The sequence below is a fragment of the Syzygium oleosum genome, unplaced genomic scaffold (assembly GCF_021117445.2).
Source record: "Syzygium oleosum isolate NSW1041296 unplaced genomic scaffold, Sole_v2.1 Sole_v2.04, whole genome shotgun sequence".
In the NCBI taxonomy this organism is placed as follows: Eukaryota; Viridiplantae; Streptophyta; class Magnoliopsida; order Myrtales; family Myrtaceae; genus Syzygium; species Syzygium oleosum.
Genome location: NW_026607488.1, coordinates 1,072,553 through 1,100,148, shown reverse-complemented (window position 1 = coordinate 1,100,148; position 27,596 = coordinate 1,072,553). Strand labels below are relative to the sequence as shown.

Sequence of the window (27,596 nt, the reverse complement as noted above, 5' to 3'; positions counted from 1 at the left end):
GAGGAGATGGACAGTTGTAGTCACACTATTGTCCCAAAATCTTTGAGGCACATGACTTTCAATCAATAGAGCTCGAGCTGTCTCAAGGATATGTCTATTCTTTCTCTCTGCCACACCATTTTGCTGAGGTGTTTGAGAGCAGGATGATTCATGAATCATGCCATGTTGTTGAAAGTACTCCTTAAGGTATTCATTCGTGTACTCCCCACCATTATCAATTCTTAAAACTTTGATTTGTCCACTAAATTGGGTCCATAACATAGTATGAAAATTTCTAAATATCTTGGCTACCTCATTCTTACTTTTCATCAAGAAAAGCCATGTCATCCTAGTACAGTCATCAACAAATATTACAAATCACCTACAACCCAAAACAGCAGTAATAGGAGATGGACCCCAAACATCTGAATGTATCAAAGAGAAAGGAGCTTCACTTTTATTCAAACTTATAGGAAAAGGAACTCTATGACTCTTAGCCAATATACAAGTCTGAAATTGCAAATCTAAATCCTTCAAATTCAAAAACAATTCAGGAAATAATCGCTTCAAATAACCAAATGACGGATGTCCCAACCGTCGATGCCAAAGCCAAATATGTTTTTTCCTACTGATGGATGTACCGCTAGCATGATTTGCACTCCCGGAACTGAAGTCATCCATGTAATACAACCCCCTCTCTTAGTACCACGCCCAATTATCTCCTTCGTGAGAATATCCTGAAACAAACAAAAGTGGGGATACATTATAACAGCACAATTCAAATCTTCAGTAACTTGTCCTACCGAAATCAATTTGGTCGATAATGAAGGGACAAGCAAGGTGTTAGGAAGAGAAAAAGCAGGAGAAATCGCAACAACTCTAGCCCCAGTCACCGGATAGGTGTATCCATTAGCATTTGAGATACTGTTACGTCTTGGTTCTGAAGTATGAACAAAGTCATCATGAGTAAATGCCATGTGATGTGATTAGTAGCTCCCGAATCAATAACCCAGTGATTGCAATCAATCTGATTAGAACTAACCAAAGCACTTCCATGGTTACCTCCTGACATCAAATTCTGAGGATCAACGTGAGGTATCAGTGACAGCTGAGGCTCAGCAGTCGCTAAAGAAGCTTTCCCTTTTCCTTCTACTTGCTTTCGAGCCTTCAACTCTTTCCACCAATCTGGATACCCATGAAGCTTAAAGCACGTCTCCCTGGTATGCTTAGAATTATCACAATTCGAGCAACCTCCCCCCGGAGAAATTTTCTGGCGTAGTGCCGAGCTAGGCTTTCCCTCTTCCTACATAACTCCTGGCTTCGCTATTTGCAACAACGGTTCTTGATTTGCTTTGACATTCGTCCTATTCCCCCGAGATACCATGGCTGCCGAATCATGGACTGTGTCACTGTTGGTCAGCATTACAGTTTGTCTCATGTCTTCCCGACGGACACGCGCATAGGTTTCTTCAATAGTAGGAAACGGCGGCATCTGCAAAACATCTGCTCTGACCTTGTCAAGACGGTCGTCCAACCCACCAAGAAATATGTATACCCGATCTTCCTGTATAGCCATATTGTATCTTTCAATTTCTTCAGGATACCGCATTGGGTTCGGACAGCGAAAGTCGTTTTCTCTCCACAATTGGTCCTCCTCCTTGTCGCATCCGAGCAGCACGCCTCTTCAAGTCATAAACTTGAGAGGCATCCGTTCCGTCAAAGAAAGTCGTTGCAACTGCATCCCATACAGATTTCGCTGTTCGGAAGCGAATGAAATTGCCAATCAACGCCGAATCCATGGAGTTGATAAGCCATCCTTTCACAGTCGAGTCTTCTGTTTTCCACCTCCGAAAGCCAGGATCTGTAGTGTCACGCCCCGAACCCGAACGAGCGCGCAATCATCCCTTTGTGGTCGTAATGTATGCGACATCCCAGGACTGATCGCCGACCCAATCAAAACACTAACGAGCAACGCATGCGGAAGCAACCTCGAACTCTCCAAACAACATATAAACAACGGGATAGTAGAGAGACAAAGAATACACATTAACAAGACACTTTTATAAACATAACATCGATTACAACACATACATTTGCAAGCCTTCTACGAGGCCACTATCTACGAACCACGCACAACAACAAGGATCGGGTGGTTGGTAACCTTAACTCCTCTACAAAAAGGGGCACTCAAAAGATGAGCTAACTCGACCTATCCTCAATCCCCGTAGTATTCTGGCAGCGTCTCCGGATCAATCACGGTCGCGGGTCTGAAATGGTTTGATTATACAACCATGAGAACACTTCTCAATAAGCAACTACCTAAGCCTCGCTTAGGCCAAAGCGTACTTCCGAACAATTCTAAACATGCGATTCAAACAATCGACGTGCCATAAACAATCACAGGTGTCCTTACCTCGCCTTGGCGCAAACACAAGCCCTGCACGTTAGAATATCGCCATAACATGGCCAATTGCCCATCAAGCACACGCAAAGCAATTCATGGCATGATCAAGCATAACATGGTTAATAATCCAGACGTGCTCATCAATTAACTCAGGCAAAGCATTCCCCAATGCAAATCGCACTCATTAAGTCCAGATTATTAACGACCCCTCGGGCCACCGAACTCCCGCCGGTCTTCTGGCGTAACCAGGCATCGTCCCGCTACTTCGGCGACGGCAACGTCCGGAACCCCCGCCCAGAAGACATTCCATAAAGGAGCATCGATCCGGCCTCTACCGCGATCGGCAATGTCTAGAACCCCCGCCTAGACGGCATCCGAACTCCCGCCGGGCATCGTCTAGAACTCCCGCCTAGACGGAACGTGTCGTGACCATGCACACACCTCAACAATCATTACCAATTCTTATCTTTGTAAATTAGCCCAACGTCAACTAAATCCACCAAAATGTCATGGTAACACCGATCAGTTCCCGAGAGAGAGAAAAACCGAGTATGCACAGAATCGGGGCCAAACTGGGCAGTAACATAGTCACCGAATTTCATTTAAAATAAATAGTAAATCAACTCCAAAAATTCTGAAATTTGGATATGTCTCATAAAACATCTTGATAAACATTTTCCGTGAAGAACTCAAAACCCAGTTCCTACTGTAAACACCTCTTTTTGTCACTTGAAGTCAGACAAAATTCAACCCGTTCGGTCAGGCCGCCTGACCTTCAAAATGCATTTCATCCAGTACCCAAATCATTTTGGAAAGCCTTCAAACTTTTATATGTCATAGAAACAAATGTTCTTAACAATTTTTGTGAAGGAAGTTTGTTGAAAAGAGGTCTGGAAAAATTTGTAGAAAATCGGAGAGACCAGATGGTCGGATGAACAGTAAATCCGGCAGACTGAATCCGGTCCAAAAATGGACTTACGAATGGAACTAAATGATCTCCAAAAATTCCAAATTTAATATATGTCAAACTTCAAGATGTTATGAACAACTTTCATGAAGAACACTTCTTCAAATTCGGTCCACACAAGTCACAGTAAAAATAGCAAAATCCAGCGACGCAGCAGCAACCTTACCGGAAATTAACCAACAAGCACCACCAAGCAAGCCAAGCACAACCAGCCACTAAACCAACTATCCACAGCCCTTAAACCATCCCTAACATGTCCATTAGTCACCCCTTAGCCTAGTCAAGGGTTAGGAAGCCACTTACTCAAGGCCTAAGCAAGATTTTCAAGCTAGGGAGCCTAACAAAGCCAAGCCAAGCAAGCAGCAGTTGCTCCGGTGGTTGGACGGGTAGCTCGGCGATTTCCGGCGATCTGGACAGCGGCGAGCGGTAGCCGGACAGCTGAGGTGGTTGGCTGGTGGAGATGGACGAAGGTGCTGGTGATGCTGAGTGGTGGTGGTGACGGGATGGACGAATGGAAGGGAAGGGAGAGAGTGAGCTCGGTGGTGGTGTGTGGCTGAGATGAGTGGCGGCGGGTGGCGGCGCTCACGGCGGCTGAGGGTGGCTGAGCAAGGGAGCTGGTCGGTCTGGTGAGCAGCAGCAAGAAGAAAAGCAAGAAGCAACGAAGCAAAATGAAGAAGAAAACAGCAGCAACGAAGTGAAGAAGCGGCGTTAAAAGGGCGAAACGAAGCGGCATGTGAAGTTCATCATGGGCAGCAGCAGGCAAAGGCGTGGGCAGCGGCAGGTCGGCAGAGGAAGTCGGCAAGGAGGAGAGGTCAACAAGTCGGCGGAAGAAGGGGTGTCGGCGGTTAGCAAGCGAAGTAATCAGCAGCAGCGGCATGGGGAGCAACGGCGTGAGCGAGCGAAGCTGCAGCAGCAAGCAACGTAGGAGCAGAAGCAGTCAACCAACATGATCAACAAGAGCAGAAGTCAGCAGAACAGAGGCATGGCAGCGGCAGCAAAGCGGGCAGCGGCAACGTGAGGGTGAGCAACAACGTGGGGAGTCGGTGAAGCACGGGGAGTGATGATGGCTGGTGGAGTTGGTGGAAGAAGTCAGCAGCAGTATAGGCAGAAACAACGTGGGGGAGGGCAGCGGGGAAAGAGGAGGAAGTCAGCGGCGTGGGGCAACGGCGACGTGGGGGAGGAGAGAGAGAGAAGAAAGAGAAAGTCAAACACACTTGAGCGCGATCCGACGATCCTCGTTCAAATCCGAAAACGATCCAATGGCCCACGAAAAACCCTAATTATAAATTAGGAAAAAGGCCAAAAGATAATAACTAAAACACACTACGAGGGAGGTTTACTAGTCCAAATCCGCACCCAGTCCAAATTTCACTTTTCGCATATCCCGAGCAATATCGAGGCTGGCCACAATAATATCGACACCGTCCAATTAAATTCGTCCCGAAACTCCCAGAAATTCGACATCAAAGTTTGGGCTCTAAATAACGGCCAAATTCGATCGAGTGCGATTCTAGCGAAATCTCTAATTTAAAAAGAAATAACCCAGGAGTGATCAGTTCCGGGCGAGATTTTGTTATAAGTGCACTGACGAAATACACGTTTTGTAAATCCCAAAAATGGGTCGAAATTCAGAATGTCACATGTAGGCAGTGGCTAAGGAAGGTCTTTATTGATATATCCCAGTTTGTCTTTACCAGTGATGTACATCTCAACAACCTGAGACCATAATCCATAATTGGCTCCATCCAATTTAATTGCAATCTGAGATGAAACCAAATCATTCTGCGGTGTTGGTGATGGAGGAGGAGGGTGTGTCTGGTTCTGAGTGAGAATCTGAGTTAATTTGGCAGTCAGATTCTCCAAAAAAGCTTTCGTGGTCGAATTCCCCCCTTGGTTCTGATGGGGAATCACTGTTCCAGTAGGGTATTGATCCTCCATGGATCCAAAATCAATCGTGACAAAGATGAGGAAGATCGGGTAGGACGCACGCTGGACGGCGCAATAGAGAAAGCGAACCAAAAAACTTGGATTGATTTTATTATCTTTTAACATGTGAGGTGACGTGCAACCATTATACAACACTCAATAATCAAAGCGATCAAATAAATTGCAAGGAAATGGAGGAATTACTTGCCTCGAAGCACGTAAGCATCTGCAATGTTGGCTAGAAAATCACATTGACATCTTAAATATGATTTCTAATTAACACGCAACTACACTCAATATTTTCTTTAGGGTTTTCTCTTATTTAAATGAAAATTAACCTATATGCAATGCAGGTAATGCGATTACTCTAAATGCAATGACGTACAAAATTTGTTTATTCTAACATGACACGCAACTTTTAATAAACTTAACATGCAAGCTATATGACATGCGATTTTAATTAAATGGCCTAACTTTAATGACGGGCAACACTTAATATGTAACTATCCTAACATGTCACGCATTTTACTTTAATGACCCTAAACATGCAATTACTAAATAATATGTGGCTTATGAATCTAATTCTATATGACAGGCACATGATTTTTTTTGTATTTTTTAATTAAAATTACCATTATTTAAACAGGCAATTTAAACTAAGGAAAGAAACCTAATATATTCTATGACAATGCTTTTGGTATTTTTTATTAAATTCGGAATTGAAAATTACCCTAAAAAAAGTACCAAGATTAGGACAGTATTTAACTTAAACTAGGAAATAAAACATTATTAATCCTAATTTGAATTGGAAAATCATCCTATCTTTCTAGAATAAATTCAAACATGCAAATTATCTATAACAATCAATTTAAATTTTACCTAATCTTTTTTTAATTTTCTTTTCTTCAGCAAAACAATTAAACATAGATAAACACCCATCATCAAATGGCATCCACGCAATCCACAAGATTTGTCTTATCTATTTAAATTTGGAAATAGAATAAACCAGCGATCATATACAAGTGGTTATGAATGTTTTTCCATTTATATTTGGAAATAGGATAAATCAACGATCGTATCCAAGTAGTTATGGATAAAATGAAAGATTTTTCGTGCTGCCAAGTATCGTATCTCGTAGTTAGAGATCGGATTGTCATCCAAGCACGTTGTTAAGTTAGGAAAGTTTCCCAACTTGGTGATTTTAAAATCTTGCAAATATCACACATACACCCAAAAATAGCAGAAATACCATAAGAGATCACAATATCAAACAAATCGGATAGTAAAATATTTGAATTGATATTATATAAAATCACTACAAAAAAAGTAGGTTTTAGCGACGAATTTTGCCACGAAAAAAATGGAAAAATTCGTTCTAAACAAATTTGCGACGAAAAAAATTTCGTCGCCAATTTGGGGTTGCAAAATTTAGCGACGAAAAATTTCAATTTTCGTCGCTAAATTGCGACGAAATATATTCGTGACAAAATTCGTCGCTAATTATTCGTGGAAAAATTCGTCGGTAATTTTTCGTGATAAAATTCGTCGCTAATTATTCGTGGCAAAATTCGTCGCTAATTTGCCACAAATTTTTTTTTTGTCAGTAATTTGTGATGAACTTATTCGTGAAAAAATTCGTCACTAATTTGCCACGAAAATTTTTTACTTTTGCCACGAACATTGTTCCAGAACGAATTTAGCGACGAATTTTTATTAATTCGTCGCAAATAAGCAACGAATTTGAATCCGTCGCTAATTAGTGACAGAATTAGCAACGAAATTAGCGACGAAATTTTATTACAGGTTGGCCTCCTAGTCAAGATAACCACGTGCGTCGTAATCACAACTGGCACAGTGCAAACTGTATCTAATCCATAGCTGAAACCTGGTATATCTACCACAAACTCAGCCTTGCAGAGTTCCTTCTAACCTCTGATATCAAGTATATGAATATTAGCAGCAACAGTTCATTCTCTAATATAAATTCTCAGTAAATTACAATCTTTCCATGAAACTCCTGATACGAAGACAGTTTGCACAGAAATTACATAGGTTGATAACTTTATTTTAGAATGGTGAAGTAATGCTGCTGAAGCTAAGCTCCAGAGTGTTTTCTAGTATAGTGACCAGGGGGCCACACAATGCCTAAAAGAATTCTACAAGGCATCAGCAACCAGCAATAATGTTGGGAACCCGCAAGAAGTCAGTCTAGAGGGCCTTGCCTCAGCAGTAATATGACATGAAACAAGTGAAGCTATCACCATGTCAATTGTCAAAACTATCCACATGTATAATCATTCTGCAAGCACATTACACGGCCGCCTCCTTCTCTGCTTCTTATCAACATCAAATTGCTGCTTGGAAAAAAGAGAAGAATAAAGATGGTTAACATGTGAGGTGATGTTATGATATGATTCCCTATTCTATTTCATCACCAGTAATAGAATGCAAATACAATGTTTCAAGATACTCTCGTGACATTAATGCTGTTGTCCATCTATTTGCTTGTTATCTAATCAATTATTAGACTTGCTGTTGTCAATTCATTTTCCATTTGCTCACATGAAAGAGAAAAGGAGCTGTATCCAAGGAACGGCATTGACATTTAGGTTACAACCACTAGAAGATATGTAGGTGACGGACTTCACCTGTTGGCACAGAAAATGGGGAACCCGAACTCTCTTGGAACCATCAGCCAGACGTTTAAAGGGCAAATGGTTTTCCACGGGAAAAGAATCATTGTTGACCTACAAGTAGATGCAATACAAATGTTAATGCTTTCCTCAAACCATTGAATCTTTGAGATCAAATAATTTATTTAATATATAAATAAATCTTAAGTTACTGTAAGAAGGACAAAGAAAAGTGGGGGATAGAGCAAGGTATAACTTCTCACATACAGGATTCTCAAGACAAGGGTCTCAACACGAAAGTGCGACACACAGACTTTCGCGTCAGTAGAATATCACATCAAGTTTCCAGCAAGGTTAACATTGTCTATGAGGTAGGTTTGTTCTGCAAATTCAAGTTTTAAAGTGCTTGATGATGTAATCAACAAGCTTGTATAGGTTAGAGAAGCATATTGACAAGCAGCACAAATTGATGTTAATGCTATATTCTGATTAAATTCAGATCGTACCTGGTTTTGAATAACCTCTATAAACAATTCTTGACAACCTAACGCATATACATTCTCTAAATTGGGGCACTGAATTAGCAATCGATCTGAGAATGCAAAGAAAATTAAAGTTAGATTAGGATGCAAATTAGGAAAGCATGTGAGATGCATCAATATCCCATTAATTAAAGTAAGCACTCAATCAAGACCAATACATTTTTTAAAATGTACCAGGGAGCAAATTTTTACAGGCATTGAGATTCAGGTCATTCAACTCCGGGTAGTTCAAATACAGGGCCTGCATTTCAATCAACAAAATAAGAACCACAAGGAACCCATGGTAACAGAATGCAATATACAAATTATAGGATCTGGGAGTCTCACATCTAAGCCACTACAACCCCACGAGCTGAGTTTTTTTAATTTGCTGTGCTTTATAATAAGCTTCTGGTGTATGAGGTGAAGATTGTTGTTGGGCTTTTTCTCCATCCCATGGTTGATGGCTTCATCAGAGATGAGGCTTTCGTCGTTACTATCACATACAGTCATACCACAGTCCATGAGTTCAAGAAGAGGCAGCTGAGCTATGGCAAACTGAATTCCACCTGAAATATATAAACAGTTAGTGAACCAAAATAAAATGCAAGAAATGATTTGAATAGATTCGCGTTCAGCATGACAAACAATGAACCTATAGTGCTTACTGAAAGGAAATGCCATTTATTTACAGAGTAGGCCAGGAAGTTGCTTGAAGAGATGTTAAGACAAAGGGCAAGTAGGAGTCTTGATAATGTTTTAGGAAACACATTGCATATCATCCCGATGCCACTGTCACTAATGCTTGACCTGCATGTAAATCATGATTAAAAAAGAAGTGCAATTGTTGGGGCTGATGATTAAATTATATTCCTTCATGCTCTAAGCTTCTATGGTCATTACCAATGCGCCCTACTTGTCATACTATTTGAAACAAAATGTGTTTATATCATGTATGGGAACTTTTGCAAAAGAAAAAAAAAACCATGAATTGACACGATGATGCTGAATTTTCTATACCACTGTGATATCTCATAAATCAAACAACATAGGACCTCACAGCAGAACATACCCACTGAGATCAAGCAATTCTAAATCCGAAAAGCTTGAAGCTATAGCAGCAACAGATGCATCAGTGATTTCTGACCCAAGCAGCAGTGATAGCATCCGCAAACCCCTGTACAATGAAAAAATTTAGCAGTGGTCATCAAGGCTGTATCTAATTAATGATGCTTCAATGCTGTTATGGAAAATTTCTGTCTTTAGTATCTAGGAAGTGAACTTAGGATCTATATGATCACTAGACAGCAAAATGTGTGGAACAAGGACTTACAAAGCTCTAGAGCTTAAAGGAAATAAATGCCTGCTTGAAGCTGTTATCATATGCGACATGCATGATCAAGTTACAGAACACACCTTAAATTTGAAGCTGTAAGAGCTAGTACAACTGCATGAGAAAGCCGAACTGACGCAATGTGAATATTTTGTAAAATTGGACAACTCCTTCCCAGACCGTCAACTGTGGCAATCAAATCTGTACAATCATTTCCATTGCGTGTGACATTCCGAAATTCCACCAATTGGAATTTATTGAATAAATGAGTTTTATGAGATGTGCTCGCAGTAAATTCTTGTCCGGAACTGATCATTCCTGGGAATGCTAACCATTAGAGAAAGGCTAATAGGGGAATTAAATTCGCGCGACTAAAGGAAATTCGATCGTGAATGGATTTTGACCATTAAATCGCGGAAGTGATATTTTGAGCCACTGTTGGTCGATCCAAGGATAGTTAGGGGTCAGTTCGCCACTGTCCTAGTAGTGGATCGCGGGTGATTCCGTTGGACCACGAAACGACTTGACGAATGATTCTGAAATTATACCGAACGATCGTACCCCTCAGATCAAGTGATGGATCTTCGCGATTTTAATGACAACCGAGGTCGTCACGCACCGAACGGACTTGCACGTGACTAGATTTAGTATCAGTCATGAGTCGATTTCGCGAATTTCCGCAGCAAGCCGCCCGTTAGCTCGAGAAACGCTCGAATTGCGTTTAATAGAATTTAATTATGAAATTTTTGCCCAAATTGGACACCGGAAAATTAGGAAGTCACGCCGGAATGTTAGGACGACGTTGCACGTGACACATATGAATTTTTGGTGCGCTCAATTTCTTCGGAAAAATTCGATTTGGACAAGAAACGGAGGAAGTAACCAAAATACCCCTAGGATTTATTAAAGAGTAAGCTTTAAGGGTAAAGGGCATTTTGGTAATTTTGCCCTAAAATTTTGATTGGACAATTTTACCCTTGGATTTTTGGGAAATTACAAGTATGCCCTTGGATATTTGTGTGCTAGAATCGATCTCGGCCATTGGATCAAGATAAGATCGAATCGGGACCGTTGGATTAAAAATAAGAGGAAGGTATTATGGTCATTTCCACCTTTGGTCAAGATTTACTATTTAGGTCAAGAACACTTCTTCTTCTCCCCATTCTCCTTCTTCCTTGCCGTGAGACCCCTCCCCCATTTAGTTTTTTTTTTCTTCTCCCCACCGTGAGCTTCCTTGGCCGTTCCTCCCTCCACTGCCGGCGCTGCCGCTCGTTGCCGCAAGCCGGACCGCCCTCAAGCCGCCACCTAGCTACCGTATCAGCCCCAAGCCACCACCACCAGCCACCGTTTCTCTCTCTCTCTCCCTCTCTTTCTCACCGTGGAGGCAAGACCCACGGCCAAGCAAGCCCCACGCCGCCGCCGCTCAAGCCGGACGACGTCGTGAGCCGTACGCCATCGCCGTAGAGTGCCGCTGCTTCCCGTTCTAGCCGATTAAGTCTAGAACTTAGTAAGTCACACTCTAATCCCGATTTAGGATATTGGGTATTGACGGATAATTTGATTTGGGGTGAAATTGACAATATGCGGGTGCGAAATATTGGGTTTTATGATTGGAATGTTGTGGCGGGCCTTGAGGATTATTTTTGAAATTTTTGGAGGACAATTTGAGGTAAATTACAAGCTGTGATTTACTGTTCACAAGCTGCGAGTTACTGTTCACAAGCTGCGAGTTACTGTTCACAAGCTGCGAATTACTGTTCACGGGGCTGTGATGATTTGTTCATGACGCAAGTTGAATTTTTAGAACCGTTATTTAATGGCGAGAAAGTGTCGTGAAGGATCGGAATTAATCCGACGCCATTTGGTTGGAGAAAATTGGCAATTTACGTGTTTTAGACATGTTTGAATTATTCTGGATGGGGTTGATTTAATTGAGTGTTTATTTGTGTGTTTATATAGTGGACATATGTCTGCTTGGTGCACACGTGGGCCAGATCGAATTAATTGTTGATATTGGCCATGTGAATTGTTGAGTAAGCTCTGTTTGCGTGTGACTCGATGCGTGCACGGATCGCGTGTGATGGGCTAGTTGCGTGTGGTAAATGCATATCGAGTATGTGCATGAGTAAGGAGAAGTTGTGGTGTGACAAGTGATTGTGGGAAAGTATGCGAAGGTGTGGTAGTGCGAGAATGGGATCGGGCCGGGTATCGTAAACTCGGGCAGCGATCACGTAGGTCTGATGCATTTGGCACAGGCTGAGGCTGGAAAAAGCAAGTATGAGAATCGGTCCGAGGCACGATCAGCTCGGGTGAGACCGGGATTGGACCGAGGCATCTTAAGCTCGGGTTTCAATCATGTAGGCCTGTCGCATTTGGCGCGGGCTGAGTTGGGATTGGGCCTGGGGCGTGTGATGCTCAGGTCGCGATTGGAGCCTGAGGCGTGAACGGGTACGCGGGCCGGATGTGGTGAATGATTGCAGTGTGCCTGAGGCGTGTACTTCAACGCGGGTTACTGGCGAGGAATATGAAAGAGGAATGAGGATGGAAGGAACAGTGGGATGAGAATGGTACATGCGCGTGTTTGCATCTGATGTAATTGTGATTGAGTGCGGGTGTGCGCCTGATTGAGCCTAACCATATTAATTGATGTGCCTGCTTTGTGATTACTTGATGTATGTGAATGTGTGTGATTACGTAATTGTCTGGAGGTACGTGATAGCTTAGGTTGGGTTTAGGGGTGAACTTGCTGAGATGTAATCTCATGGTTGTGTAAACCAATAATTTTCAGAACCCCGGCCTGAGCGATGAACCCTCCACCACCGCCACCAGTACGTTTTGGAGTACCAGTGCATACGGAGTATGAGGTAGCCGAGTTTCCGATGGGTGACGGGATGACCTGGATAAGACACACGACGACCGTGTTTGTAGAAGTGGGAAAGCTTGCCTTGGATGAGAACCATTTTTGAGGTTGAACGTCAGGTCATCGACTCCTTTTTGATTTTGGTAGTTTCAGTAAAGTGTGCACTGGTAGTCAGAGGTTTGTTTTATTGTATATATGGTGGAACAAGTTGAACAAGAAATGGAAATGTATATTCTCCCAATTCTCCCCAGTTTAAGTTTGTCCGGGTATTTTATGGTTTCCGTTTGTGCGATTAAATCTCTGATGTTTAGTTGAGGTCGGCGATAACCTGGGACGTCGCAACTGTTCGACCGGAGGCGGGATGTCGCGGGCTCGACGGGGGTTCGGGGCGTGACATTGCGAGAGAATTCCAAGGAGATTTCTCTTAAGTTGGGGCAGTTAAATACCTGTAGGGAAGTGAAAATGAGTCAGCATCATTTGTTACATCTATCAAAGACAGGAATAAACATGCAAGAAAAAGAGGAGAGATCCTAGAACATAAAAAAGCAAAGGGATGCAATCACCATCTTTGAGAGGGAGTTTAGATCAGAAAGCCAGAGTGTAGAAAGACTCGATGAGCTGAGAACCAAACCCCCCAGGTTAGAGCAACCTTCCATTTTAAGACACGTTAGGCATCGTTTGTCAGCAACAAAACGACCCAATTCATCTCTGCAGAAGTTTGCACAAGTTAATATGGTAAATGAAGAATACATTTCCAAGATTTCTGTGTGCACGAATAAGAAAATGGAGATCAAACTGCTTAGATATTACTAAAAACCATTAAACAGACTATGTAACCTCCTTGCTGGAAACAAACAAGATGTTATTTAAGCTGTAAAATGGATATTTACTTGCGAAACTAAGATGTTACAAGCATGAGCAACCAAGAGTAAGATCTCAACACGTTGATCTCTTAAATAGTTGGTTCAAAAAGCAGCATAAAAAACTGACAGCTTTCCTCTCCTAGCCATTGCTAGTCAAAGACGAAATAATGATGCACACACCACAATTGGAAGAGCCATCACATTTTCTAGTGGCCTTCCTAGATCATGGAGATGCAAACAACTTTGCAAATCACAGACAGGTGATCAAAACCTTTACAACCAGAGTAGACTCCGCTAAAGTCTATCCATTTCGAACAAATGTTGCTTGCAAATTACATTTGCCAGTGCTTTGCATATAGTTTTCTCAAGGAACATCATGCTTCAAAGTGATATCCATTTGCAACCATCAATTGAGCAGTAATACAGGGCACTTGTTCAACACCGATCCGACGAAACAGAGCTGAGCTCTCGAGGGAACCCTGAGCTTTAGATCCTCGGCAGCCCTCCACACCCTCCTCGAGGTCTCCCGCCACCCCTTGCACACCCGCGCCACCGCGAGCAGCTCCGCCGGCGGCAGCCTCCTCAGGACCTCCCATAAGCACCTCGCAGGCAGCCCGCCAGCGTCCGCATCCCCGTCCACGAAATCCCGATCCCGCTCGTCGAGATCCGGCTCGACCTCGTCGAAGTCCTCCTCCTCCTCGTCGGCTCGGACGTCGAGGTCGTTGAAGGAGAGCGCGCAGCGGAGGTGCGAGATCGGGTGGCGCGATAGGAGGGGCGGTGGCGGCTGGGGAGGGCGGGCGGCTGGGGAGGGCGGGCGGCGGAGGAGAGCGAGGACGGCGCGAGGGCGACGTCGGACGTGGAGGAGGCGGCGGCGGAGGAGGAGGAGGAGTCGGCGGCGGGGGAGGGAGAGGAGCCGGCGTGGCAGGAGTGGCCCTTCTTGGGGAGGCCGCAGCGGCCGCAGTTGTAGCTGCCGCGCTTCTTGCCGCGCTTGGCGGCGGCGTCGTCGTCGTCGGAGGGGGCGGCGGGGGAGTCGGAGGGGGGGAGGTGGGGCTGGCGGAGGAGCGGCGGAAGAGGCTAGAGAGAGAGAAAGAGGGAGAGAAGTTAGAGAGAGAGAGAGAGAGAAAGAGGGAGAGTGAGGGAGCGCGGTGGTGGTGGGGGAATAAAAAGAGCGAGCGAAGGGGAGACGATGGCGCGAGCGGGGGAGGCGAGTTCGCGCCTTCGAGTTTCAAAGATTTTTTAATTATTATTATTAAAAAAATAAAAATAAATAAATAATTAGTGTTTTTTTCGTCGTGAGAAGAGGTGGAGGAGCGTTGGGACGTGGTGGAATTACGGAAATGGGAACACGCGTGGGTTCCTGAAAATTTTTGAAAAAAGAGGAAAAAAACGTGCGTTTGTCGTTGTTGTTGCTGTTGTTGTTATCTGAAAAGGCAGGCGACGAAAAGGGAGAGTCAGATCTAGTCCCTGGACACAGGTTGGATTGTGTTTTAGATATTATTAACTTTCTAAATTCAATTGGGTCCGACAAAAAAAAATATTAATTGGGTTGGGCCGTCGGAACAGGTTCTTCATTTTATGAAACTTCGAACCTACTCTACATTAGGGGTGAGCATGATTTTAGGTAAAACCTGAAATCGGAGAACCAAACCGGTGGAAACTTGTTTGGTTCCAGGTTCCTAGGTATGCAGGGTAGGTTTCAGAATCCAAAAATTTGGAAACTTATTTCGACGAGTAAGTTTCAAGTTCTAAGTATATGGAATCCGGAACACATTTTTTTTTTCAATTCTAAATGCACCATAATTTTCATTGAATCATTAATGAAAAGAAAATTATCCACTGCAATAATAACAAGTTGCATATTTAGCTTAATAAAATATATTGTTCATTCAGTTGCTTGGTTCCCCTGAAAAAGGTTATTCTCTTAAAAAAATATTTTACCTAAATCAGACAATAAAAGTTTTCAATTGCATCAATAAGAAAGTCATTATTCACTTAAAACACGTATATATCAAGGAATAAGTTCAATGTTTAGTGCGAGAAGCACCAAATGAACTTGTTGACATGATTGATTATTGTTCTCCATTCGCAGTTTCATCATCAATAGATACATTTAAGCAATTTGGGTCCTCTTCAATATTGTCTTCCAATAAAATATGAGTAAATTGAGTATAATGCATTCATCAACCACAATATTCAATCTTTGAGTAAATTTTCGTAAATTTGTACCAAAAATCAAAGTCGAAAAATTCACAATCATGAGGATTATTCGGGGAAATAAAGTTAATAATTGTTGGAATAAGTTTAGAAGAAGACAGACATGAAGGAAACCTTGCAATGAATGGGTGTGGAAGATGAGGCTAGAGTGAAAAAAATTATTTGAAAGGAATGTGAGTAGTTTTGTCTTTTAATATAATATAAAGCAAAAGAAAAAGAAGAAAAAATGCAAGAAATAATCTTAAATTAAAAGTGAGATTTGCAAAGAATAATGTAGTCAGTTCAATGTGATGGAGAATGCTAGAAACCAATTACAGAGAGAGAGTTTGCGCGTGTCACCGAACAATTTTTCCCTCACATGGCAAAGAAAGTTAGGATGTTATTATGCGATAGCAAGTTTCATGTGAGAACGGTATTTGCCTCAATTTGAAACCCAAAATCCATTGATCTACTCTTTCTTAAGAAAAAATTACTAAATAGTTTGTTAAATTTCTACAAAAGAAAACTTGTGCATTTTAACTTATCGAAAAGCTATTCTATTACGTCGCAACACGAGAAAAACTCGTATATCATACAATGAAGTACAAATTCACTATATTGATAACAAAACCCAATGATATTGCACAACTAAAATACAAAATAATTCTACGAGTTTATATTGAAACTTGTACCTGAAAACTATAAAACAGCAAGTAATTACTATATTCTTGTACATTTTTGGCACAAATAATTATCCGAAAGGACTGTCTGCAGTGTAGTATGCACAAACAAAAGTTATAATGAGAATATGATATAATTATGACTTCATATCTCGAAGCTTATCATATACTCTCAAGTTCTAACGGTTCCATTGATTCCACACATTTCTATGGGTTCTTATGCACACCCTTAGTAGCGGCTCCGATATAATCACGTCCCCAATCCATCCAAACCCTTATAAACTTATAATAGGATTTCAAGCTACAACCCGGCTTTGCGATCTCATTTTAAAAAAAAATTGAATCTACCGTTGCTTTTCTAACTTATATCACTACAAAACAAAGTAGGTTTTAGTGACCAATTTTGCCACGAAAAAAATGGAAAAATTCGTCGCTAAACGAATTTGCGACGAAAAAAATTTCGTCGCCAATTCGGCGTCGCAAAATTTAATTTTTCGTCGCTAAATTGCAACGAAATATATTCGTGGCAAAATTCATCGCTAATTATTCGTGGCAAAGTTTGTCGCTAATTATTCGTGGCAAAATTCGTCGCTGATTTTTTGTGGCAAAATTCATCGCTAATTTTTCGTGGCAAAATTTGTTGCTAATTATTTGGGGCAAAATTTGTTGCTAATTAGCCACAAACTATATTCGTGGCAAAATTCGTCGCTAATTTACCACGAAAATTTTTTACTTTTGCCACGAACATTGTTCCGAAACAAATTTAGCGACGAATTTGAATCCGTTGCTAATTAGCGACGAAAATAAAATAGTCGGGAACGTGCCGTGAATTTTATAGTTCATCGCTAATTTCGGCGCTAATTTGCGATGAATTTAGTGACGAAAATAAACTTTTGCCGCACATTCGCAAATATTTTTATAGTTCGTCGCTAATTCCGTAGCTAATTAGCGACGGATTCAAATTCGTCGCTAATTTGCGACGGAATTAGCGATGAATTTGAATCTGTCGCTAATTAGCGACGAACTGTAAAAATGATTGGGAATGTGCAACGAAAGTTTATTTCGTCGCTAAATTCCTCGCTAATTAGCGATGAACTATAAAAATAGTCGAAAACGTCCCGCCAAAGTTATTTTCGTTGCTAATTCCGTCGCAAATTAGCGACGATTTTTTTTCCGTCACAAATTCTGTCGCTAATCAGCGACAAAATTTTTTTTCGTCGCAAATTAGCGATAAATTTTTTTTCCGTCACTAATTAGCGACGAATTTTTTTTCCGTCGCAAATTAGAGATGAAATTTTTTTCCGGTCGCAAATTAGCGACGAATTTGTTTTCCGTCGCTAATTAGCGACGAATTTTTTTTTTTCGCTAATTAGCGACAAATTTTCTTTTCGTCGTAAATTCCGTCGGAAATTAGCGCTTTCCGTGGCTAAATCCTTGTTTTTTTGTAGTGTATGCTTTAAACTCGAATGCGGATAGATTTAGGTTGCGCATTATGAATGTATACATTATGAATTATGTAGTGAGAGTCTAACTGAATGAAATTGTATAATCTTTTTTCTAATAGGTCATTTAGTCAACTTCAATCAAACGCCAATATGAAATAACTATGAAGCGAAGAGAAATGACTTTAATACAAGTTCAGTCGTTGTAGAATTCACTTTGTTAATTCATTTCAAGGACAACTGTATTCTTAATTCTGTCTGGTTGAAAATAACAACACACATACTGTATAAAGTTAAATTGAGTGCACAAGATGTATGTACTTTTTTACATAAATATCCATCATCGCGAAACAAAATATGCTAATTTTTCTTCGAGATCACAATGTATGTTCATATAGCACATTGTAATATATTGTGTCGTGTTTAGTCGAGAATTGTCAAATATATGTAAGTATGTAATTGTTGGTTAATTAAATAAATAAGAAGAAAAAATTTACGGGAAAAGGAAGATATATATAGTCATTTGTTAATTTCAAATTTATTAGGTGTCAAACATTTTAAAATGCAGTAGTTTGTCTATCAGTTTTCTTTGCACCAAAAAAGCCAAAAAGTACATTTTGAGTGTCCATAGCCAGGTAATCTAGCTCCAAACGTCCCGAACGGGAAAGCTGTGTGGCCAAACCTCATTCCGATATGTGTGGAATGGGAAATCAGATCTGTCAGTTTAAGGCATGTTGCCAGATCTAGAAATAACAAAACCAATATTGAATTAATACAACTCATCGATGGCAATTTCCGGACCAAGGACGATCGATCGTGCGGATCATGATCCTAACAACACTGGTATTAATGTACTAGTGCTTTTATTATGTATATATGCAGTCAGTGGCAAAATATAAGTTTATTTGGCCATGTGAACATGGCAGGCGAAGTTCGTAAAAGAGAGGTCACATCGACATAATTCCTTTTAAGATATCAAGATGTTCTTTTGATCTATTTTTTTTTATGTGCCATCTTAATTTGTAAATTTAATAAGCTTAATTCAGTGATGACTTAACTGACAAATTTTCATGAAATCTATTCTTGGTGGACGCAAATGGCCAGGCCAAACTCGCTTGGGGGTGCGAAGGGGATCTCACCTAGCCAGACGAACTTGTACGATCTAGTATTTTCTCTTAGAATTTCAGTATGAATATTATTTCAGAATATGCAAGAGATATCCAGAGGTTTTGATAACTCTCTCTTGTCATTGTACTTTGAGACGTAGATCTTTGCTCGTCATTCACCCATGAACATATGCCTTCAGCAGAATTACATAAATTTCTTGTGTTGTCTCTTGGCTTCTGCTTTTCAGGCTTTTTGATAGCACAAGGTTTTATTTCAGAGACTGAGTTTGGTGATAGCCGTATGTTGGGGAAGTTCGAATTGCTATTTGTCCTGAGTTAACATGGCACATGGTTTGTACCGTGTTATGATTTTAATCAACCATCTTTTGTTAAAGGATAGCATCAGGGACCATGCGCATGTTAACGTTGTTACGTCAAGATGCGAATTATTTATGTGTTGACCTTGGAGCTCAAATTGTGTGCGCTTAAGGATGGAATCAGGGAGCATGATGCGCATGTTAACATTGTTACGCCAAGATGTGCATTATTTATATGTTGAACTCGGGGCTCTAACCATGGACGTGTTAACGTTGTTGCCAGATTTGAAAATTTCCTTTCTCTCTTTATTTTAGTATTATTTTTCTTCAAAGAAAGGAAATATTTAGAGCGGCTAACCATGTGCATTTAGTCTCCTTACTTACAAATGATACAGGATACCCGCCCTTAGCTTAGTAATTACAAGTAGTGTTGTTCGACGTCAACGCTTTAGCTTTTCGGGAGAAGTAAAAGTCGCATAACTCCTTTTTTGCTTTCTTCGAAACTTTTGCTGGCAAATGATCTCACATCACCGATGGCACCCGAACAAGGGGCTCTTTCTGTTTTTGGCCCCCTAAATTGAGCGACCATAAGTTTTATTTTTTTGTTCGAGAGCGAACATAAGTTTGAGAAAGGCTATTTGCATTAACTCTGGTATTCTTCCCTATATTATTGAAGATGGTGTGGACGAGGACTTGGACTCAGAAACTGATGTTTCACAAATCGTTCAATCACCAACTTCTCAAGCTGAACCAGTGCCAAGTATGCCATGGCTAAGTGAGCCATTCCTTTTTTGTTAACTAAATAGAATTTGTCTTAAGTTCTAATAAGTTGATACACAATTATCACTCTACCAAGATAAATGTATCAATGATATGCCCAAAAATTTTCATTATCACAGGACAACAAAAAAAAAAAGTGGAGATGGTCACTGTTGAAAAATTATTTCGAAAACCGACAAGATCGTGTAATGCGAAATCACTAGAGAAATAAGTATGGAACAATAAAGGACACGAGAGATTTACATGGTTCAGTCCAAGTGTTGATACCTACTCCACGAGAAGAGCCCTCAGTAAATATTCCACTAATAATCAGAGAATCAGAGTTACAATCGTTCACATGTTCGAGTATTTTCGATACTTAGATTAAGCCCAAACTCACGGTGTTTATAAATAAAACAATTCAATTGGATGTAAAGCTCAAATCACAAATTACCGTGTACGGCTCAACCAAGAGCCGTCTGTATGCTTCTTTCTTTCTTTTTCCCTTCGTGCGGATTGACAAACTACGGCCTTGACACAAAAGAACATATTTATATGGCCTTTTCACGGTCGAACCCTCGTGCTCCTAAAAGACCAGTCAACAACTTTCCTAATTAAACTCAACGCACGGCCAAACCAGTAAATTATTTTGTTGACGCCGAATCTGGATTTATATACATATCCAACGAACAAAAAACAATTCGCAATCCAACATTATATTCTAAAGAAGGCATCATCAAATGAAAATCCAACTCGGTCTTTTCTTTTACACCTCATTCATTACGAATCTATCTACATCCTCCAATCGGGTCAAGTTTCATAAATGATCAAAACTCGAAACATAATTTAACAATTCTCAATTTTAGCTTGACGTTGAAGTCAATTAATAGTGCTCATCATTTATACCTGTTCTCCCAACACCCCGATAGGCGCTCATTATCTACATATGCCAATTGAGTTTCGCCAATGAAATGAGCATAGTCATCATGTCTGCGGGGTTCTCAACGGTTGTCGCGACCCTCCGGAACGGCATGGACCATCTAGAGTTTGGCTAATGGATTATTAAGCTTACACCAAACTCGAGCTCTCCATTAACATGTAAGGTGATCACGCGGATGTGCAACCAATGAAATGAACACTCAATAATCAAAACAAATAAAATTGCAAGGAATAAAGTGAAAATAAAAATAAATAAATACAATCACGGTTATAAAAGGTTGCTCTTGCGTAGATTACAATCTCTCTTAATCTTCACCAAGCAATCGTAAATGAAGACAAATGAACTTAACTTCTTTATAAGAATTTATACAAGAATCTCATTCGTCCACAGCTATATTTGGCATATCTTGTGAATATTTCGATACTCATGTCACGTACATGTTGGACACTTCTACCTACAAAAAGAGAAGAAATAAAAAAGAAAAAATCACTCATTACAATGAAAGAGATTTGGATAAGAAACAGAAGAACAAAGGAAATAACAAGAAAATCAATAAATAATCAATTGACCTTCTCTCGGATTGCAGAGTACTGAGGTACATCACACAATATATTTTCGCCTTTGCCATGTTGATATCGACAAAAGGATTGAACTTTGATCAGATCGGTGATTTACCAAAAAATAACCAAAATAAAATTTGATGTCAAAATAAATTTTTGGTTGACCACTTCCCAAACAAAGTATATCTCTATTCACTTTGCTTGAATAGAGACTTTCTTTTGCTTTTGTGAATAATCAATATGATGGAAATTATCCATATTTATAGCATGTGATTCACTCGTTACGATAACAAGAATAGTGCCGCTAAACAATAGGCCAACCTAATCATGATTAAAAAAGGGTTGGATTAGTTGCTAATCATGCAATGTCAAATATTTGGTTGAGTTTTAATTCATGTTGATCCTCCTAATTAAGTGCTTGCTAAGTTAGTGAATATAAGCAAGCAATCATAATTCCGTTTAATGTTTCTGCATTTTATCAGTCGTAAGTAAGGGTGAGCAGTTCCAGATTCCTTACAGGTTTCACATGGAACCTGAAACCTACCCTCGGGTACAGGTTTCCCATTTTTTGAAACCTAGAATCTATCCGGCGAAACCTGGAACCTACCCTGTCACAGGTTCCAGGGTAAGTTCCAGGATCTAACAGGTTTTTTTTATTTATTGCATTTTTAGTTAAACAAAATATAAAAGAACGCAACAATACTAAACAAGCTTATCATTCATCAAAGAGAATACAAAAGACTAGTTTTCCTGGCATTACAGTTCAAATAAATATAACTAAAATGAGAAGTCATTGCGTGAATTGATACTAGGGATGAGCAGTTCCATGTTCCGTATAGGTTTCACCCATGATGATAGGTTCCTCATTTTTTGGAACTTAGAACCTATCCTATCACATGTTCGAAAGTCAGTTCCAAAGTCTACTCAGGCTCCACCTGTATTATTTATTGAATAATTGTGATGAATTATCACCTTTAATAACCACCACTTACTGCTATGATCCACTAACCACAACTTATATTTAGACACACGAAATATATGAAACATTAACAAGTCATAAAATGAAAGCTTGGACTAATAGTTCCAGAGCATACACTTATTATCTAATGCCATGAAACACCGTAGGATCACGAGAAGACAGGTTTAGGTTCCATGTTCTAAGTTCCACCTACCTGGAATCTGGAACCTACCCATCGAAACAGGCTCCCCAATTATTGAAACCTAGACCTACCCTGCATACCTTAAAACCTGGAACCTACAAGTTCCCATTGGTCAGATTCCCAGGTTCTAGGGTAGAACCTGGAACCATGCTCACCCCTAGTTGTGAGTGACGTAAGTGCACAAAAACTCGCTCCATTCCAATTTTGACCTGTAATAGGCATGTCAAAATTGAAAAAAAGTAAAAGGAAAAAAAAAAGAAAAGAAAGGAAAGAAAATTTTAAAAATCAATAAAAATTTGAGAAAATTTAAAAAAAAATATGCAAAACTTGTCTACGTCAGTGCCAGCCATCCCCGGTCATGCGACGTGGGACAGCTAGCTTCCACGTCAACGATTTCTGGCCAAAATTAGCCAGAATGACTAAATTAGCAACTTGTCAAATGTTTATGATTAAATTGGCGCAATCGAAAGGTTTAGATTTGAATTTGCCACCGAACAATAGATTTAGGACTTTTTTTGACTATTTTGCTCCAATTTTCCTCTCTTGATCTTTCCAAAATGACCATGAATTTTAAGGCCAATATAATGTATCCATTTCTTGGTAATTTTTGCTCCCACGGGTATTTTCTAGGAGGAGATAAGGGCACAAACACGTATGAGAAAATTGAAAAGAAAAAAATTACATGATTTGTTTATTTAGATGAATATTATAATTCAAAATGTAGCAGTGATTTAGGGAGTACGATCGGACTTGTGTTGGCCCTTTCAAATTGCATTTTTTCCCCATTAATAAGTCATTTTGTGCAAAAGTTTGAGGATAAGAGATTGTTTGAATTTGCTTTAAAATGTAGAGATATAATAAAATAAATTAATTTAAGCCCTCTCTGAAAAAAAAAATTTAGGTGATGCAGTCATAATTGATAAAAGGAAAAAGTGACGAACAAACTCACAATTTGCTTCGTCACTTTGAAACATTTTTATTGTAGATCCACTAAATTTCTCCAGGCCCATGGCCTGAAGATTTGGATCGGAGCCCATTGACCCAAATCGTCGCCATAAACCTCAGGAAAACCTCGGATGACTGACGAACACCTTTTGAAGCAACGTATGATCAATCCCGGCCGAAGCAAGGCAAAGCAATTACATGCTGTCGCGACACTCTTTTTCCGTTGGGGGAAAAAGAAATGGGTTTAGGTGGTATTGCCCAAAAAGGTGGACCGATGGCCCATCGATCTAGGCGCAAACTCTCCCCCAAGTTCATACCCCACACGACATCGGATTTCGTTTTAAATTCTCAACAACCTAAGTATTTTGAGAAGTCACCACTAGCCTAGTGGGGTCGGCTAAAAACCAATTAAGACGTGGGAGTATCGTCTTGATTCCTACGCAACCAAAGATTCTAGGGTCGGGGACTTATTTACGCTAACATTTCTATTAGCACCCTTTCAGTACCTCACTTGAAAGTGCGTTATCTAAGTGGCCGTGCGATCTTGATTACCAATCATAGTCTTAATGTATCAAAGCCGCCAAATGTCAATGCAAATGTTTTTGTAGGGTTGTTTTCTCCAATATCTAGACTAGTCCTAACCTAATCTAGGAACGAAATTAACACTCAATTAATTGAAAAGTAGCGCGATAAGTAAACAAACAAGGAGTTGAAATGACTTGAAAGTAATGCGGGAAAGGAAAACCCAATACGAGTCGAGCAAAGAATATTACATGGCCTTGTTATTACACCCCGGGACAGGACCCCTGTGAGTGAAATGGGAATTTATATATGCATGAAATTGCTCTAAATGCATGTAAATACGAAAGAGAATTCTAATATACAAAAAAAATAGATTATTTACAAAAATGGTTATAAAATTAAATAGCACTAAATTAGGAAAATGACTTTAGAAAATTAGGGAAAATTTTAAAAAGTCATTTTGCCCCAACTTTAGCATTAATCTACATTTTTAATTTTTTTGGAAAATTTCATGATTTTTTCATTTTTATAATTACATTTTTTTTAAATAAAAAAAATCAACTAAACCGATATATGCTTGATTTACGTGAATATGGACCAACCGAGCACATGAAAATCAAAATAACCAAGCTCGAATCGACTGTATCAAGATCGGAACATGGTTTGGGCATTTCGACAAATATTTGGTGTGCATTTAAGCCACTCGAACAGCTTCATCAAGCCATATTCGTGGTCTTCGATCTCAACCCATGAGCATTTATAAGAGGAACTAAAGCATCGAGGTTATAATATTACATGCATAGAACAGAATTAGCTATAAATTAGATCTTAAAACACAAAACAACACAACTGAAATTAGCCCCAAATATGTAGGTCTGACCTGTTTTGCAAAATCTGGGTTCGAACCCAGGCCCCAGATTCAATCCCCGACACTTATCACCTGCGAGACATACGGGAAAATCCACTCGATCCTAATGAAAATATGTAACACGAGCTTTCAATTTTGATGAATAACTCAGAGATTGATCAACTACGCACATCAAACTAATCTCTCAAAGAAACCTTCGTGCATGATCTGCGCTAGCCAGCCATGTACCAATGTGGATCGGCTCAACTTTTGTTCGAGTTCTAAGCCATCTCAGGGTTTACACGACGGTTTAAGGACCAAATCAAGCTAACATATACATCATTTGGACTCATGAATAACATTCATCAAGCTCATGAAGACAAATAATGCATACAAAGGGACCCACCCATCGATGGCCGCGTTGATTTGCGCTCAGTTCCTTTCACGAGAGGTCCTGGGTTCAAACTCGCCCATCAGTGATTTAAGTGGGGGGTCGTGGCGGTGGGATGCTGCGCTAGCCCCCCCTCGAGGACTAGTCGGGTATCACCACTGGTTTGAGCCCTAACTCGCCGGCCGCGCGGACACCTCGGTTATCAAAAAAAAAAATGCATACAAAGGGGGTAGCCAGTCGAACATGTGGGGGCTCTTGAAGAGATTTCAACACTAACAAAAATTTCAGCATAAGAAATCAGTTTTTTGAGCTGGTTTCCTCTCGATTTTCCATGGTCAGAACATAGTCCAAATTGAACAAAAATACATCTAGGGTCCTTACCTTGCTTCGTAGTTTCTTTTTGAGGTGGCTCTCAGCCGGGGAAGCCAAGAAATTATCCTCCGGAGGCTTCAACACTTTAAAAATTTCTGGGCTTCTATCCTGACCCGCGAACGGGGTGATTGTCGAGGGGCTTTTGGGTGCCTTCCCGACATTCATTTGGGACGTGCAACCTTTGGTTGGAAAGTTCTTTGAATGGAGTTTCATTCTCTAGTTGAAGCTTTGGCTAATTTTGGCTTGAAGTTCGCGAAAATCTCATTTTTCTCTTAAAGGGTCAGTCTGGAATTTTTGGGCTGATCTTCTCTTCGAGTTACTTCTGGGGGTGTCTTTTGGGAACGACCGTGAACTCCCCTCCCCCTCTCGTCTCGACCCTTTTTTATCCCTCCAAAGAACGTGCTTCAGAGAGCTTATCCACTGAATCCAGCAAGATTTTTGGTCGGTCATTGCCCACCTACCAAGCCTGCAAACTGAGCTTCTTCACCAACGCTCTGACTTGGCCAAATTTTGTCGACTTTTGCAGCTGTTGAGGTGCTGCATGAAAACCATTCCGGTTCTGTCCAGAACTGGTATTTTGTTCCCAGAATCAGTTTTGGACCAGAAACCCGTTTGGTAACGCAATTTCATTTTTCTATTTCCGGGACAAGTTTGCTTCCAAAACTGATTCTGAAACCAGAAATGAGAACCAAAAAAAAGTTGGTTTTTCATTTCTGGAACAAAAGTGAGAACCATTTCTGAGGAATTCATTTTCTTCAACACACATATTCATATGGAAGTCACGATCTTTGAGGTGAGAAAAAAAATAAAAAAATCAAAAATTTCAAAACTTAACAGAATGGTTTAAAATGCGTGGCTACCCACTTTCAATGAAATTTAAATTTTTTAGGTACGAAAAAATAAAAAAATAAAAAAAAAAAAAATTTCAAAATTTCACAAAATGACTTAGAAAACCTATGGCCACCCACTTTGAGCAAAATTTAATTTTTTTAGTTGCCAAAAAAAATAAAAAATTCTAAAATTTAAAAACTTCACAGAATATCTTAGAATACTGTGGCCACCGAATTTGAATAAATTTTATTTTTTTAGGTGCAAAAAAATAAAAAAACAAAAAATCAAAAATTTCAAAACTTCACAGAATGGTTTATAATACTTGTGGCCATCCACTTTGAGTGAAATTTAAATTTTTTTAGGTGCCGAAAAAAATAAAAAAAATAAAAAATTTCAAAACTTCACAGAATAGCTTAAAATACCTGCGGCCACCCACTTTGAGTGAAATTTAAATTTTTTTATATGCCAAAAAATTAAAAATAAGCAAAAAAGTAAAAATTTCAAAACTTTACAGAATGGCTTAAAATACCTGTGGCCACCCACTTTGAGCGAAATTTTATTTTTTTAGGTGCCGAAAAAAATAAAAAAAAAGAAAAAAATAAAAAATTTCAAAACTTCACAAAATGGCTTAGAATACATGTGTCCATCCACTTTAAGCGAAATTTAAATTTTTTTAGGTGCCGAAAAAAATAAAAAAATAAAAAATAAAAAACTTCACATAATTGCTTAGAATACCTGTGGCCACCCATTTTGAGTGAAATTTAATTTTTTTAGGTGTCGAAAAAAAAATAAAAATAAGCAAAAAAGAAAAATTTTCAAAACTTCACAGAGTGGCTTAGAATACATGTGGCCATCCACTTTGAGTGAAATTTAATTTTCTTTAGGAACAAAAAAAATAAAAAAAAAATAAAAAATACCATTTGGGCATCTAAAAAAAATTAAATTTTACTCAAAGTGGGTGGCTAGAGGTATTGTAAGTCATTCTATGAAGTTTTGAAATTTTTGATTTTTTATGTTTTTTTTCACCTAAAAAAATTTAAATTTC

The 27,596-nt window shown here is 39.8% G+C and overlaps 1 pseudogene; it reads right to left on the bottom strand.

The window, feature by feature from the left end:
• Positions 1 to 7,089: 7,089 nt before the first annotated feature.
• Positions 7,090 to 25,885, bottom strand: LOC115684537 (F-box/LRR-repeat protein 17-like; annotated as a pseudogene).
• Between the last annotated feature and the right edge of the window lie 1,711 nt (positions 25,886 to 27,596).